Raw genomic sequence first — 16012 nt, forward strand, 5'->3', positions numbered from 1 at the left:
CTTTCTTTATTGGAGAGGGCTTGAATCCAATACTTCAAATGCATTTATATATTAACCATACATTAACATAACAGTTTGATGACAATAAATAAATAATATAATAAATAATAATAATAATAATAATACTAATAATATAATAGAAATATAGAAAGTGAGGTTAAGTGCTCTCAATCACATTTCAACATACAATCAACATTTTTAAAGAATCTTGAGTCCCTCCGTGTGTGTGCCTGTGGACTACAAAGGAGCACGATGACTACAAAGCATTTAGTCCATTAATAATGACGCATTTCCTCTTCGCCCCACCGTGGGATTATCTCCCCCCCCCCCCCCCCTCTCCTCGGTTACACACAGTGCCGCTGCTCATGCACTCTGTCCGGCCACTTGGAAATTTCCCTCAACGCGGAGGATATTTTACTGCTGCGGAGCGGGACTGTCGGCTTATGTGCATCTTCTCCGGGCTGACTCGCTTACAATCCCCAGTAGAGGTCTGAAGGTAGGTTCACAGCCTCGTAATCGCCTTTATTCTGCAGCACATCTCTCCCCCGCAGAACAAACTCTGTGGACTGAAAAAGAAGATATGTTTCAGTCAGAATGTTTTTTCTGACTCTATAAGACATTACCAAAAGCAAGGACAGCCTGGCTACCCCTGAGAGAACAGCACAATATGATGATAATAATAATAATAATAATAATAATAGAAAAGAAAAAAGAAAAGTGAGGTTAAGTGCTCTCAAAATCACATTTCAACATACAATCAAACATTTTTAAAGATATCTTGAGTCGCCTCAGTGTGTAGTGCCTGTGGACTACAAAGGAGCACGGATAGACTACAAAGCATTTAGTCCATTAATAATGACGCATTTCCTCTTCGCCCCACCGTGGGATTATCTCCCCCCCCTCTCTCCTCGGTTACACACAGTGCCGCTGCTCATGCACTCTGTCCGGCCACTTGGAAATTTCCCTCAACGCGGAGGATATTTTACTGCTGCGGAGCGGGACTGTCGGCTTATGTGCATCTTCTCAGGGCTGACTCGCTTACAATGCCCCAGTAGAGGATCTGAAGGTAGGTTCACAGCCTCGTAATCGCCTTTATTCTGCAGCACATCTCTCCCGCAGCAGACATAGCCGATCCGTCTGACCTTCTCTCCGACCAAAAGCGTTATAATAAAAAACCGCACGCCGTATCCGTGTGTGCGGGAGAGATTGAAGGAGCCCTGCGTGAGTGTGGATGTGCCTCCCTCCCTGTGACTGCGTTGCCAATGTATGGATCGCTGCTATAAGTTGCGGTTGCAGAAGGCAGTGATGCTCATTTGAATCAACGTAACTTGTGGAGTCTTTAATTGTAGTCTACTCTAGTGGCATCGGTTGTGGGTTTTTTATGAGGAGGGGGGAGACTTTACAGACCACAGTGCTCTGCTGCAGGGGTCGCATGCAGGGTGAGCTTTTCTTTGGAGGGTGTGCAGGATTCAGCATGTGGACAACGGAGGTTTGGTTTTGAGGTGCAGAGTCAAAGAGGCATGCAGAGTTCACGGAGATTACATTGCACCGGGCCAGGGTCTCCGCCATGTTAAATTACCAAGCTGCCACTAATGCCACAGGTAATTGTTTCCAACTTTTTTTTTTTTTTTCCCCTGTAATAATAAGAAAGCCACGCATGAAACGCACACATTAAAGGGCGGCCACCCGTGCAAAAAAAAAAAAAAAAAAAAAAAAAAAACAGCTCCTGAAATCAAAATCCACTCACATCTTCACCACAACGCCAAACATCATATATTTTTTAATTTTTTTGTAATGCAGTCGTGGGCGTTATTACAACCTCATCCAGTATTTTTGTCCACGGTTAGGTGCATGTGTTTGGCTGTCTGCAGCAATGCTCATCTCGGTCATAGGGGGTGGATCATGAGAGCAGCATGGGAAGAAGAAGCAAGGGAGAGAGGAAAAAAAAAAAAGTCAAGTGCGACATGCAGAATAACCTGCGGCTTCTCTGCCGCACTCATCCTTCCCCTCATTGTTTGCATTGTGAGGATGGCTGCCTGGATCCTCTCTGCTGCCACACCCCTTCATAGACACGGGCTCTGCCGTTAATACCAACCACATGCTGAATCTGTTGTTGGAGATCACAGATATATTCAAGTGTGTGTGTGTGTGTGTGTGTGTGTGTGTCCCACCACCTCCCTTCCTCTATTTGGCTGTTGAGTTGAATTTTGTGTGTGTGTGTGTGTGTGTGCCACAAGGATCAATACACTCCACACTGGTGTTGCAGTGAGTGGATCAATGCATTGTAGACTGAGAGCTGGTTGGGAGGCAGATGTGACGGGGTCAGATGAAATGGTGGCACTGGCAAAATGTTTGATGTGGAAGTGGGATGCTCTGGCAGTTTGATGGGCAAAAGTAAATTGCACACACACACACACACACACACACACACACACACACACACACATTTTTCCCGACGTCATTTCCCGACTCCCCCCTCTGGCAGCCTAGACCCTGGCTTGTCAGAGAAAGACACATGACCTTATAGGCTGCAGGCTCCAATGTGTGTGTAATGCTTCAGGAACGAATGCTGCTTACACATCCTCTAGGTATGTCTAACATCACTCTATGTGTTCAGATCTATTTGGCATTTAGGACAGCATTTCACGTGGGGAATGGCTGGTGGTTATTAAATATAACTCCCCTCCATCTCTAAAAAAAAAAATCTACAGTTAATAAAGGTGTGAGAATTTTTGCAGCAGCACGAGAATGTCATCCCATCTCCTCAAGTTGCCCCGTGTTAAAATCTGTCCTTTCAAAATGGCAGCTCTCGTCTAATGAGCCCGTCCCCTGTTCTTCTTCTTCTTCTTCTGCGCTCATCAGTTATGCTTCTGTTTCATCTTTTTGAAAATGTCATTTTTCCCAAGGCTCGTAGTTAACTGTTACCATCAGCTGCTGCTGCTGCTGCTTAGTATGCGCCTCTGCCACCAGCCATGGCACTGATCATTTATTAAACTGACCAAACTCTATCTGGCTTTCCTCCTTCCATTAAAGCAGCAATCAAAAGCTTTTTCATCATGTTAGCAACTGTGCTGACCTTTTTCGTGTTTATGCATCCATTATGCTATTCGTAGTTTGAAACCAATCTTCTCAAAGCAATCAACAAATACTCTCTTTACTCTGTAGCTGTTCAGTTATTTAGTGCTGAAATCGGCGTCAGGAAAGGAGAAGCAGTCTAAATCTTTCAGGAAATGGTGTCTAAGTCTGCATGTAATGAAAGCTGTAATGACTCTCTTTAAATGGCATAATCTGTTGTCCATAGTCTTTTTGGTACTGAAATATCTAACATCAAGCAACAGTTTACTGTGCAACATCTTAAGTTGTTCATAGCCTTGAGGGGACTAACATTCGATGACCATGTGCCAAGGCCAATCTCATCTGGTAGTGGAAGGGTTGCTCCTCGGCAGCACATGGCTCATTTATTGATCGGTCCCTTTTGTTCTGCATGGAAACACGTCTTTGCTGTCAACAGCAACCACAGAGGGGAAGTAATGAGCAACCCATAATGACACTTTAATCACATGGGGCACCATTTTAATGGACTGGACAACGGGAGGGGAGCCAACAGTTTGTTGCCCGAGCTCAGTCAGGTAGTTTTGCTGAGCTTACAGGAAGTGTCATTATTGTCATGGTCAACTTGTGAGGGACAGTCTGCAAGTACAATTCATGTTAATGAGTTATTTCCTCCAGGAGATGAACAGGCTGTTGTAGCAGAAAGGAAACGCTAAGGCTGCGATCTGTTTGCCTTTTTTTTTTTGTGTGTGTGTAAAAACCGCTGTAATGACGAGAGGCTTTTTTCAGGCTTTTTGTGGCAGAATTTGAGCTGAACAGAGAAAGCCTGGTTAAATTATATTTGCTTCAGATTATTCAGAAAATGTCTGATAAGCTGCGTCCCTTGACACTTGTTCCTCAGTTGTTCTGGAATAAATATAATCTACCAATAAACGCAGCAATAACTGAGTGAGAAATCTGTGTCTGTTCTGCATGTTTCCCAGTGAGGCTCCCAGTTAGTCATCTGGAACTCATTGCTTATTTATTTATTTATTTTTGGATCTCACAGGCCTTAGACAAATGTTTGGAAATGTTTGCCAAGTTGGTAACTAGGCATCAGCTTTTGGTTTTGGCCAAAATTAGCAAATTGCCATTGTTTTGTTTGTTTAACTGATAATGGTTAGATGTGATTAAACATTTAAACGCCGTCATTAGAACAGCACGTGAATGCATTAGACTGCATGTTTTTGTAAGGTAGTGTACATGAGTACATTTTAAAAGGAATGAATGCGAGCTTGATCGCAATCATTACCATTGGAGCGTCTCTTGAACTGGAGCTGAAGATAAAATTCAAGTATCGTGGGATGTAGTGCACAGGTTTAGCAAGGATGACAGTGTTCATATTTAGAAGCAAGGTATACTATCCCTGGTCCAAACATGTTGTGTCCTCCTGAATGAGGAACGCTGCCTACTCAGTGATCAAGTATCTGTATACCATGTGTGTTTGATGGTATATTTTTGCATAATTTTAATACATTGCAACATTAAGTGTTGGAATTTTTCCTTCTTTTGTTTGACTTCAATATTCCCAGTATGTGGGATGGGTTCTTCTGTGATACTGATGTCATTTGCCTTTTCTCACACAATGACCTCAGTGATGGAGTGAAAATGATGACTCTCATTATGGAGTCAGGCAACAATTGCTAGTCCTTGGATGCACACATGCACTTTGCATTCAATCAGACCCCATTTTTGTTTTATGTATGTCTGCATTACATTCTGTTAATGCCTTTTCTGTATAACAGTTTCCATTGTTAGTGACGGAGTCTGCCATTCCTACCCTGGATTCAAATTGCCTACTTATGCCTGTACCCACAGTGTGAGTTGGTTGTACTGAAAACAGACAGCTTTCCTGTTAAAAGTAGCTGCTCAGCGAGTGTTTGGTGTAGGATTAAACTGCACTTGCTGTTACTATGGTAACCATGGTTGTCAAATCAACCAGGAATGACAACTTTAAAGTTTCATACTACACTTAAGTGGCGTTATTTCTATCTCCGTGCAGTTTAGATGGTTTAATGTCTTACAAATTGTAGGTAAGATGCATTTTAAAGAGCGCTCTGGTGATGATGTGTTTAATGTGTAGTGCTCTGCAGTGAGAGAGCGGAGTGAAAAAGGTTTGAATGGAGGCGGAGGAATGTCTGGTCTAGTTCAAGTTAACAATATCACAGAATTTCACACTTCGTTGTGACCAAGCCAAGGCATGCGTAACCTTAAACATAAGAGTCAAATCACAAGATTCCAAGCAGGGCTTCCTGTTAGAAATAGGGGCCCTGTGTCTGGCACTTCCAAATGTACACTACTTAACTCAGTTCAGTATCAGACAGAAAGCACATTGAATCACTTCCAGTGCTCCTTTTTGTCATAGATACAACCTCATATTTAAAAATTAGCAACAGGCTAGGCTGACTAAACATTGAAGAGTTACAGAGTTGAGCCAAAGGTCAACTGGAAATTTTTTTTTAGAGAATAACGTACAGGTTTGAAAAGAGCATATCAATTTCTGGTGATATTCTGTCCGTCAAGCCCATCAGCAGTGAAGCTTTCAACCAAACTTTCTGACTTTCATAAGTAGTAATGTTGATCATTGTTGGATGGATGCAGCAGAGGCTGCCTTTTTGGCACATCCCGTCTACTGTCTGTTTTTTCCCACCTCCCACTGAGTTCTGGTTTGCCTGCCTCCCACTCAGTCCACCATCCAATGTGCATTGCATCACGAATATAAGCCAGTACAGTGGTTGCCTGCCAGTAACACGGAAAAACTATTTCTGTGGCCTTTTGCTAATTGATTGGTTTTAAACACTCGGCGTGACTCAAGGATAGGAAATGTTCATGTTATTTTTATTTTTTTTTAATAATCATTTTAATTTCTACTCTAAAATTTGGAATATGGAACGTGGAGTACGTTTCAGGAGGAGCAGTCTGTCTGAGCAACTGGTACCCTGCAGCAGTCTGCATATGTCGTTGTATGTGTGCTGTGATGTAAGTCAGTGGACCCCACAGTCTGAATTTAAAAATACAAAATTTTGGTCATGCCGAGCAGTCTGGAGCTGCAGTTGCCACTATGGTTGTCATAGTGACGGCGGATGAAAACTCATGCTGCCTACTACTTAGTAGGCATTTTGAACAGAGTTGCTCATTTGAATGGTTACCCCAGTAGAAGAGCACATACGTGACAATGTTCAGTGTGCCACAAATGTTCATATATTGTAATGCAGGGATGCCCAAACTGTTCCACGAAGGGCCGGTGTGGCTGCAGGTTTTTCCTTCCAACCAAACAGCAGCACACCAGACTTGACTCATTTAATCAACTGATCTCAGTCTTCAGATAGTTGATTGGTCAAACTGTGTGCTCTTGGTTGGTTGGAAGAAAAACCTGCAGCCACACCGGCTCTTTGTGGAACATTGTGGCACTCCTGTTGTAATGGATTGATTTGGCATAGCATTATGTAGCTTGGATGTATCCGTGGGAACAAAGTAACCTGTTATTTGGGGTTTGTTTGTTTACATCCAAGCTGAGAATTCACTATTTCACCACACTGACGTGTAGACTGCTTTACGCCTGAAAGATCAGATGTTCAATTCTCAATGCAGCGATTATCTGTTTGTGCTAAAATGTCTTTGAACAACACTTTCAAACATTATCATATGGAAAACTTGCCGCAAACAGTCACCCCTCTCTCCTTAGCCTTTCCGTAAAACACACACATGCTTATATGTTTCGAGACTTGTCAGTACCATGCTATGTGTCTATTAGGTTGTCAAGCTCCAGAAGATGACACCAGGTTAAATATGACATGAAGTCTGAAAGATCCCTATGGTGAAACGAGGTGAAGTCATCCTGTTTAAGTTTGGAACTTTGAAATGAATACCAGCTATTTCTGAATTTAAGAGTCCTTTTTATTAGCTTCCCAGAACTGCTCGACACAGGATCTGTCACAGCTTTTTGGCTCTAAATGTGTAAACACAAGCTAAAGTTGTCTATTTGTGATTTTAAAATTGCCTTCTTTCCCATTTTTTGGTCATTTAAGTAATTGTATATAATTGATCTGGCGAGTATGCTAAAATTCTCCTTTTGGTTTGGATTTTGTTGACTATTTGATACATTATATATCTGGAAATGATGAAACTGCTTAATATTATTATAACTGAATAGAGAAATCAGCCAGGACATGAAGATCAATGTCGCTGCACAAATCTCTATAAGAGGTAATCCAGGTTGATTTGTAATTTCAGGCGTTTTGGCCAAAGCGGAACGTCATCTCGACCCTCTTGGCTGAAAGCGAATCTACTCTGACATGCGTTTCAGGTTGCAGCTGAGATCCTCAGCTATTACTGGAGTGCGTCTCTGGCAGAAATCCATGCTGCCATGGTTGCCACCTCGAGGCTCATGCCTCTTAGTCACCAGGGCAGAAATGTAACCTAATCAGATGTCTGCTGCTCCCAGTACATAAGCACAACGCACTGCGAACAGAGTGTAGCTTGGCTGTTTTGTACGTGACCACGTGTGGCCAAACACCCTCGTGAACCATGCTACTGTATGACACACTATAATTTTCACATTTCACTTGGATTTCTTCTTCTGTTGCTTTGGGCAGTAAAATGAATTTTCCATCTCCCAACTTCTTCCTTCTGCTTTGGGGGCTATTTGATCTTGCCAAAGTAAAGGAAATGCAGTAGTTGCTTAAAGGTAACAGAAACATGGATATTAAATGGAGATTACTGGTTTGCTTTTCCAGACAAAGTCAGAGTTTGCAGCTAGAAAGTGAACCATGTAACACCCTCTCCACCACAACAAGTGCTCCTGAGCAAAGCGCTTTATTTTCGATTCACTCAGTGCACTGCCTAATGCCAAATGCTTCTTGTTGTGATTATTTTTGGTAGTTTCTCTAAAATGTGTACTACAGATGAATCAGAAAACTATAATATATATATTATTATTTGCAGTAAGGGCAACTGCAGCTTTTTATCCAAGTTTGCACCCTAAACCTACACCCGTACTGTAGATATTGATCACAGTGTACAAGAAGAAAAATCAGACTTGGCATTTAAACAAGACAGAATATCAATTGAAATTGCAACCAGAATGTAAAAAATTGGATGAGCGCATCCAGCTTTGATGGTTCTGTCAATGAAAACTTTCTCAGTCCTTGTATTTTTAATGATGAAATCAAACATGACTGCATTGAAGTTTCCTCTGCTGCTTTGAAGATCCCTCAGCAGTTGGCTGTAACTGTATCTATTCCTGAAGTCGAGAACAAATGGGGTTCTCATTACTCAAAGTGTTTGTTTTTTGTTGACAAAGTTCAACATTTGTATCACTCATCAAATTATTTTTGTCCCTATGATGTTGTGGTTTGTGAAAATAATCCTGTGTCGGAATTCCCCAGGAAGTTACTGCGGAGCAGCTTGGAGCTTTGTTGAGCAGGGGTGAGTGAACATTCTGGGAGTGCTGGAAATGTATCCCACCCCTTCACTCCTCTGCAGCCCTTCTGCAGCCCGGGGCATCTATTCTTGGTTTTCTCATGAGGATAGAGGATAAATTCTTGCTACAAATGTTTGGTGGCTGACTTGCATGGAGAATAACCCCTCTGTATTAAAGCCACCCTGTTGGCAGAGGGGCTGAAATGATCCCGGGATGGTAGCAGGATCACTTTTGATCCCGAATGTTGCTGGCCTTCAATCACTTTCCAATTAATAGATTTGTGTTTTTAGCTAATCATTTACACTACGAATTGTCATCTAACTAAATGAGCTGCCAAGGCCCAAAATAAATGTTTTATGTTATTTGACCATGGGTATTAGTTGATATGGTATGATATTGGTAGCTGTGTTGCACTATTCACTTTTATTTAACCAGTCAGTGGTACAAATGCATCTTTTGAACATATTGTCCCATCTCTGAAGCTAACATGAGAGCTTTATTTTCTCTCTTCAGTAACTTTTTATTGAATGAAATGGTGCAACGTCAAACGAAAAGCCAGGGGGAGGTAAACGCAACAGTAAAGAGCAGAAATAGAGGCTGCCTAGTGATAGCCTGGCCAGACCTGCTTGCAAGTGAGTTAGTTAGTTAGTTAGTTAGTTAGTTAGAGATGTTGTTATACAACCACTTTTTACAGGCTGCCCCAACAGATCTTCATATGCAGTATCGTATGCATGATTATGCCACAACTTCACAGAGTCCATGCACACAGGTTAAGCCAATTGAGTTCTTATAATCAGCCAGGCAAAACCAACACTTGCAAGACTGTAATTCTCTGTAACCGGATTTGTTTGACATTATTTTGCCTAATAAATGAAGGTTATTAGCTATAAAATTCAAGTGTAAAGTACATTGTTCTCTGACTAGACAGTTTGGCTGGATGTAAGGTTTCGCTTCACAGATTTGACAGATGCTGGCTTGCGGTGAATCAGAGTGCAAAGTGCAAGTTAACAAATATAGCTCATGATGGCACATGTTGACATCTGACCACAAGCAGGTGAAATAGTTTTATCACACACTCCTCATCCCTCGTTTGATGCTATTTGAAGAGTTTTCTCTTAACTATTTTTTTTGGTTTGTTTTTTTGACCCAGTTCAAGAAAACACTGACCCTTTACTTAGTTCAAATAGTTTTGTGTTGGATGTGTGTCCCTTTTGTAGCCCTCTAAAACCTATCCAACCAACCTGACACTGCACAATTGTGCCGATGGACGGCACCAGAAATAGCTCTTTAAGTGGCTGCTAATGTATGACTGTTACACAATCATACTGTCAGTGCTCCTTGCCCTTGGCCGAAACCTTTCTGTCTGGAACAGACTTACTTGCAACTCCCCACCTCCCTGCGAGCCTCTGATGTTTCTTGTTGAGGTTGTGCAGTTTGAATAGAACTATATAAGGGAAACCATTCTCTGTTTATTAGTGAAGGGAGAGTGCATGGGACTGCTGCCAGGCCTCGCAGAGTAGAAAACGGGGACAGAAAGAAGAAGACGAAACACTCCTCAAACAGAGTGCTGTAAAGTTAAACACTGCTCCTTTTTTTTTTTTTTTTAAGGCAGCGTTATTAGTGTGACAGCTGGCTTACATTACAAGTAGAAAGCTCAGTGTTAATCAAGTGGCTGAAAATAGCCTTTTATTTGTGCAGCATGCTTTGGGCAGTGTGCGTTAATGCAGCTAACCACAAGGATACATAGGGAAGAGGCCATCCACCTGCTGCAGGCTGCAGGTCCTCTGCTAGCCTGACTGTTGCATTTAAACGAATGAAACCTACAAACAAGAAAAGGAAACACTTACAGAAATGTTTTTCTCATCACACGAATAAGAAAGTGGGCTGATGATACAGCCACTCCAGTTAAGATGGTTGCTGATGAGTGTACTGTTGAGGGCTGCAGCTGTCATTTGGCTGTTCAAGGGTATTCAAGGGCCTACCTGTATGTGTGTATTTGATTTTTATAATCTCCATTCGTAAAGAAATAAATGTGAGTCTCTGGAGACACTTCGTTAAAACATGTTTAGTGGTGAGATCAGTTTTTAAATTAAATTTTTTTCTTTTTTTTTTTTTTTTTAAGTACAGGGCTAAATCTGTCTCCACTTTTAAAAGCTTAAATGAGACCACCTGTCTGTGGAAAACACATTATATTAACTCTTTAACAAGGTTAGGGTTTATTGGGCTTGCAGTTGTTGTGGAAGCCGTAAGTCATAAGCTGCAATGCTCCGACACGGTCGTCAGCTTTGTATAATCAGCATGGCTGCCCAGTTTGCACAGTTGATCGTTCATTTAAGGCACTCGTCATGAAGTGCATGCTGTTGAACAAGGCCTTACCTTCAACTTGTTAGTGTTTTTTTCTGCTGTAATGAAAAGCACAGGATTTGACGCTGCATAAGTACTGTGTGCTTCTTTTCCGAGCCCGCTGTCAGCAAACAGTTTCATAATCACTCCCATTCCCAGTTTGCATTTAATTGAGATAATCCAATATCAGCATTTTCTGCTTTGCCAATTTAAAATAAGATTGTTTATAGTAATCTTCTCAGCCTAAAGTTGGTGTGCACAGTGTTTCATATCGACATGTCTATGGGGAACTTGTTCTCGGGCTGGCATCGAGACAAATGCTGCATTGTCAGATTCCTCTCTTTAAATGGACTCAAGCGTTTTGTCTTTTGGACTCAGGGTAGAATGCCAGCCTTGTCCTCAGTCTGGTTACTTATCTCCCCATTGCAGAGCACACCCTCAGGGAAATTACTTGGGGAGGGGGGCAACCCACCCACCTCTTTACTTCCTCGACAACACGATTGAATGATGTCTGTCTCTCTTTGAAGACAGAGATCCCTGATTGTTACGTATACTGCTAGAGTCAGGCATCCTCTCAATGAGCTACAAGATTATATCTGTGGTTGCAAGGCTGGTAGGCAAACATCAGGTGGGAAATTTATTGCTGGCTGCTCTTACAGGAATGTAGGGTGGTGGGTTTTAATGGCAATTACAAGTGGCAGACGGGAAATGGGATTTCTGTTTTTGATTTGTTTTCCCCTGACAAGTGCACCTTGTTTCTTGATTTGGAGTTTTGTTAACTGTATTGCCAGACATGTTACCTTCATGCAGCTGTGGGAGTAGGTGAATGCTCCTGAGTAACCTGGCATCCCTGTGTGCTTCGGACTGCCACACATTCCATAACTTTCCTCCTGAACCCTACAGGCCTGTTTTTATAGTGGACTGTGCTTACAAGAAACCGACTCACACTGTTTTTTAGGTTTTTATGGGCATGGATAGAGAGGTGGCATTTGGCTTTTTTATTGGATAGTCATACACTGGTGGGCCCAAGATATTAGTAGTGGAAAATTAGTTAGATGTTAGATTGATACAAGCTAATATCTCACCTTTTAAACCAACAATAATCTCTATTTTCTATATGCATGATGTATCACTACCTAAAATTGGACTTGCATACATCAGATGGACACAAAGCCAATTCCAAGTGAACGCTACTCTTGCTCCATAACTGCTGGATGTGTTATTTCACTGTTTTTACAGCTACTTCTTTGTGTATTGAGTCACTGTGACACTCCAAAAATGAATCCACTATCTATCAGCGATACCAAGTCATATGCATGCCAGGAAACAACATTTGGTAGAGAGCTGCTTTTTCCCTCTCATGCCTTGTCCTCCTCAGTGAGTAAGAGATGGAGAGAGGAATGGGGGACTGCTAAGAAAAAGAAATGCCACATACAAATGTCAGACGTCCTGGAAAGAATAATTTCCATTTCTTCCATAATACAGGTTTCTTTAAAGGAAAGGGACATGCAATTTGTAAAATCTGTTTTTACACAGACACACAGGGAATAGAAAAAAAGCCTAATTGATAATAACTGAAGATTCAAGCAAATTCATTATTATTTTGTTATGATTCTTTAAAAGTCGCCAGTATGCAGGGCTTCCCTATTTTTGAGTTCTTAAGATTGGTCAGTGTACATGTGATTAGTAGCGATACTCTAACGTAGGCATTGACGAGAAAGACAATTTTCCAAAATGTCATACTTCCTTTTTAAAAGTATCATGTGGGGAAAGTGTATATGTGGCTTAAACACAGAGCACAGCACTCTAAAAACACGCTTTATATTTATGGGCAGCACAAGTCCTCCCTTTTAGAAATAATTCTCAAGAGTCGACATAGTTATCTTAACTGCAGTAATCCCAGAATTCTGCAGCACTGAATTCACAGTGCTACGTCTCCTCCTTCCCTCCTGTCCCTGCCTTTGGTGTGGTTGTGGTATTCCTGCTGAAAGATAAGCTGTCCTGGAATCAGCCCCAGTCTGCTGACTTAGCAGGAAACAGTAGCAGCCATCCCCCACCTCCTCCTCCACCCCTAAACCTCAGCTCATCCAGCAGCAGCACCACCACCACGCGTTCCCTCTTTATCTCGCTCGCTTTTTTCTTTTTCTGCCACCCGAATCCATCCCTCTCTTAGCTTCTCTCACCACCCTCCCCATCTCTATTTCACCACCCCCGCCTGTTCTCCCCCTCAACCCGGCGACTAGCAAGCGTGTCAACACCTCGGCTGCAACCCAGTCGCAGGGATGAAATGACACAGGTTGCCTCGCTGGGCTGTAAATCAGCACACACATCTGGTAAACGGATGAAGGGCGGTGTATTGATGGACAGAATATTCACACTGACTGCGTGACATTTTGACATTTTTTTCATTGCGTTCGTCTGGGTATCTAAAAAATGACTCCTCATCATGCATGATTTGTGATGACTACTAAATGTCACCTGACTTTCATTTAGCTGGCGTTTAGTGTCAGTGTCACTTGCCTGCAAGGACACATCATGACAAATAATTGGCCTGAGATTGAGATTTACTACAATGCCATAAGAGGACAAATCCACATTTTTTTAAGTGGATAGTTCACACATGGTAAATGCTGGGAATGCTCTGAGCTACATTTTGTGCCATCTGTTTATCTCAATTACACTCAGGTGCATTATATTATTAGACTATTAAGTTAATGACTGAGCATTTTGCAGTTATGACAACTTGTTTTGACACAGATGACTCGTTTGTAGCTCAGCATATAAACCAAAGCTATAAAAATGTCAAGACCAAGACCTGATTTCAGGAGGGATTTTCCACAAATAGAAAGTGTGTTTGGTTACATGATACACAGGTCGGATTTGAACCACAATATTTGCATCCATGCTTTAGGCTATAAGCTAAAATGCAGGAGGTCACAGAATATATTCTTCCGCAAAAATATAGTTTGACGGACAACTATACAAGAACCTGTTGTACATTCACGTGAAAACATTTATTGGGCGTTTTGATCGGACCGAATATCTGCCTTGAATAGACACTGTGGTGCCTCCACTGTGTGCTCCCTCTCTGAGGATCTGCTCTTTTTTTTTCAACACTATTTCTTTAAATGCAAAGTCAAGTAATTTACCATTTAAATTAGCTGCAACCATGGCATATTTCAACTTATCTCCCAGCACTCGGTCTTCAGCTGGGATCTTTTTAAAAGAAAATGTGTGTGTGTGTGTTTGCATGCACATTTTCAAGCGTGTGTGCCTGCCATTGCCATCTGACTCTCCAAACAATGCAGAGTATTTAATGTGTATGAGGTGAATTGGGAGCGGCTCCTGCCTGCTACTAACAATAGAACTGACAAGCAAGGGGGCCAGGCTTTCACTTTCCAGACAGCAGTGAAGAAACGGGCTTGGAGTAGCTGGATTGTTCACCCTCAATAGGCAGCCTCAGTCCTGTAAGGCAGTTTACCTCCCTCTGTCATGTTTTTCTTCTTTTTTAGTGTCTTAGAGCCTCTGCCCAGCCACCAGCCTTCCTTTTTAATTGGTTCTCTTGCCTGTCTGTTGACTTACCTGCCTGGAATTGTTATCGCATCAACTTGCCCTGGAATTGCAGTGGACAAAAGGGGCTTTAGGGAAGTGTCGCGCCTCGAAAGTCACTCATCCATTTAGAAAACCTTAACTGCAAAAGCTGCTAATGGAAAAGATAAGGAATGGCAGAGTAGTGCTTATCCTAATTAAAATGTATGTCAATCCATGTAGCTGTTGACTGAATTGGGTTTTGGAGGCCAAAGCTGGAGCTAGAGTCTGCTACTGTAGCCGTCCACCCTGTGAGCTGATTAGAGGGCTGCTATATCTTTAAGGCTGAGATGCAAAAGAAGATTAGGTCTTCAGCTCATGAAGAGGGCCGGCAGATCCTAATCTGCCAGAGAGAGACACTGCTTTTTTTTTTCTTTTTTTGCACTAGACTTGGACGATTTACAGTATTGTATCTTGAAAAATTATGTCTTCACTTCTGTGGCTGCCTGAGTTTTTTTTTTTTTTGTGGGAATGAGTTTGAGAGTGACGACATCAGCAGCCCGGTCGTGTCAAGCAGCATGAGCAGCGACACATTATGCACAGAATAGTTCCCTCTAATCAAGTCAGTTATTGATAAAGTAACGTATTCAGCATTCTCATTAGCTCTGATGCCATTTCATCAGCAGTATATCCAGACCTCTGTGTTGCACTTGTGTTCCCCTGTAAACAATTTAGCTTTACTTGACAATGACTTGCACCATTTTACCCCACCTGTTCACATTAATGTCCTGATTGGACCATTGAAGCCTACTCCTAGTTACAATGCAGTGTAATTTCACAGCCACATTAAGATCTCCGCTCCAGCTGGTGTAGGGATTCATGCAAAGTGACCAGGTGGTGTAACCAGAGCACAGTATCCATCATTCTCTACCATTGAGCACGAAAGTGGGATTTGGTTCAAGACTGCTCTGCCATGCTATGACTGCTTGGCAGACGGTGTCTCCAGCGTGACCCCCACATTGGATGATATCCCAGCCTCGGTAGGCTTCCCTGGAAATCTTGCTCAGTATAGAGTATTTAACTGCTGTTTCATTTTTTTGTGTGACAGCTTGTGTTTTGTATTTTTCTTCCGGGGGTCTGTGTATGCAATTTGTCTCTGACAGTTGCAGTTTAACCCCTCTTACCTCAGCTCTCTCTGTTTTCTGTGAAGGTTGCTCTGATCAGCACTTATGATGATGAAAGAGGAAAGATCTCCTTCCTTTTTGGGGTCATTTTAAGGGAACTCTCCAGGGCACCATTTATCACCGGGGTGAGGGCTCGTTAATGAGTAACAAAAAGGAAATGGGTGATAATGCAGAACAAGAAAAACATTTAGGTTTGGAAATGCTCGCTGTAATGGCGAGTAAAATTATCAGCTGCCTCAAAATCTTGCTAATTTATCCAGAAAAGGGCACACTGACGTTATAAACTCTATCAACAGTTAACAGATTGCTTTTATGATTACTACATTTAATTTTCCTCTAATTATAGCACTTCTTTGAAGGCTTTTTCTTAATTACCAGCCAGGGATGTGCTTTTGCCATTCTCTGATGTTATTTTATGGTGGCTGCTCAGAGGATGGTATGTGTT

At 42.0% G+C, this 16012-nt stretch overlaps 1 protein-coding gene across 1 annotated transcript in view; it reads left to right on the forward strand.

Moving 5' to 3' along the window:
• Window positions 1-910: 910 nt before the first annotated feature.
• The window catches only part of tln2a (talin 2a), an 89454-nt gene continuing 74352 nt past the window's right edge, over window positions 911-16012 (forward strand). Inside the window, exon 1 of the mRNA XM_010730372.3 lies at window positions 911-1066. The gene's annotated coding sequence lies outside the window, so the exon portion shown is untranslated. The remainder of the gene's footprint in view (window positions 1067-16012) is intronic.

Source organism: Larimichthys crocea, chromosome VIII (assembly GCF_000972845.2).
Source record: "Larimichthys crocea isolate SSNF chromosome VIII, L_crocea_2.0, whole genome shotgun sequence".
Taxonomy (NCBI): domain Eukaryota; kingdom Metazoa; phylum Chordata; class Actinopteri; family Sciaenidae; genus Larimichthys; species Larimichthys crocea.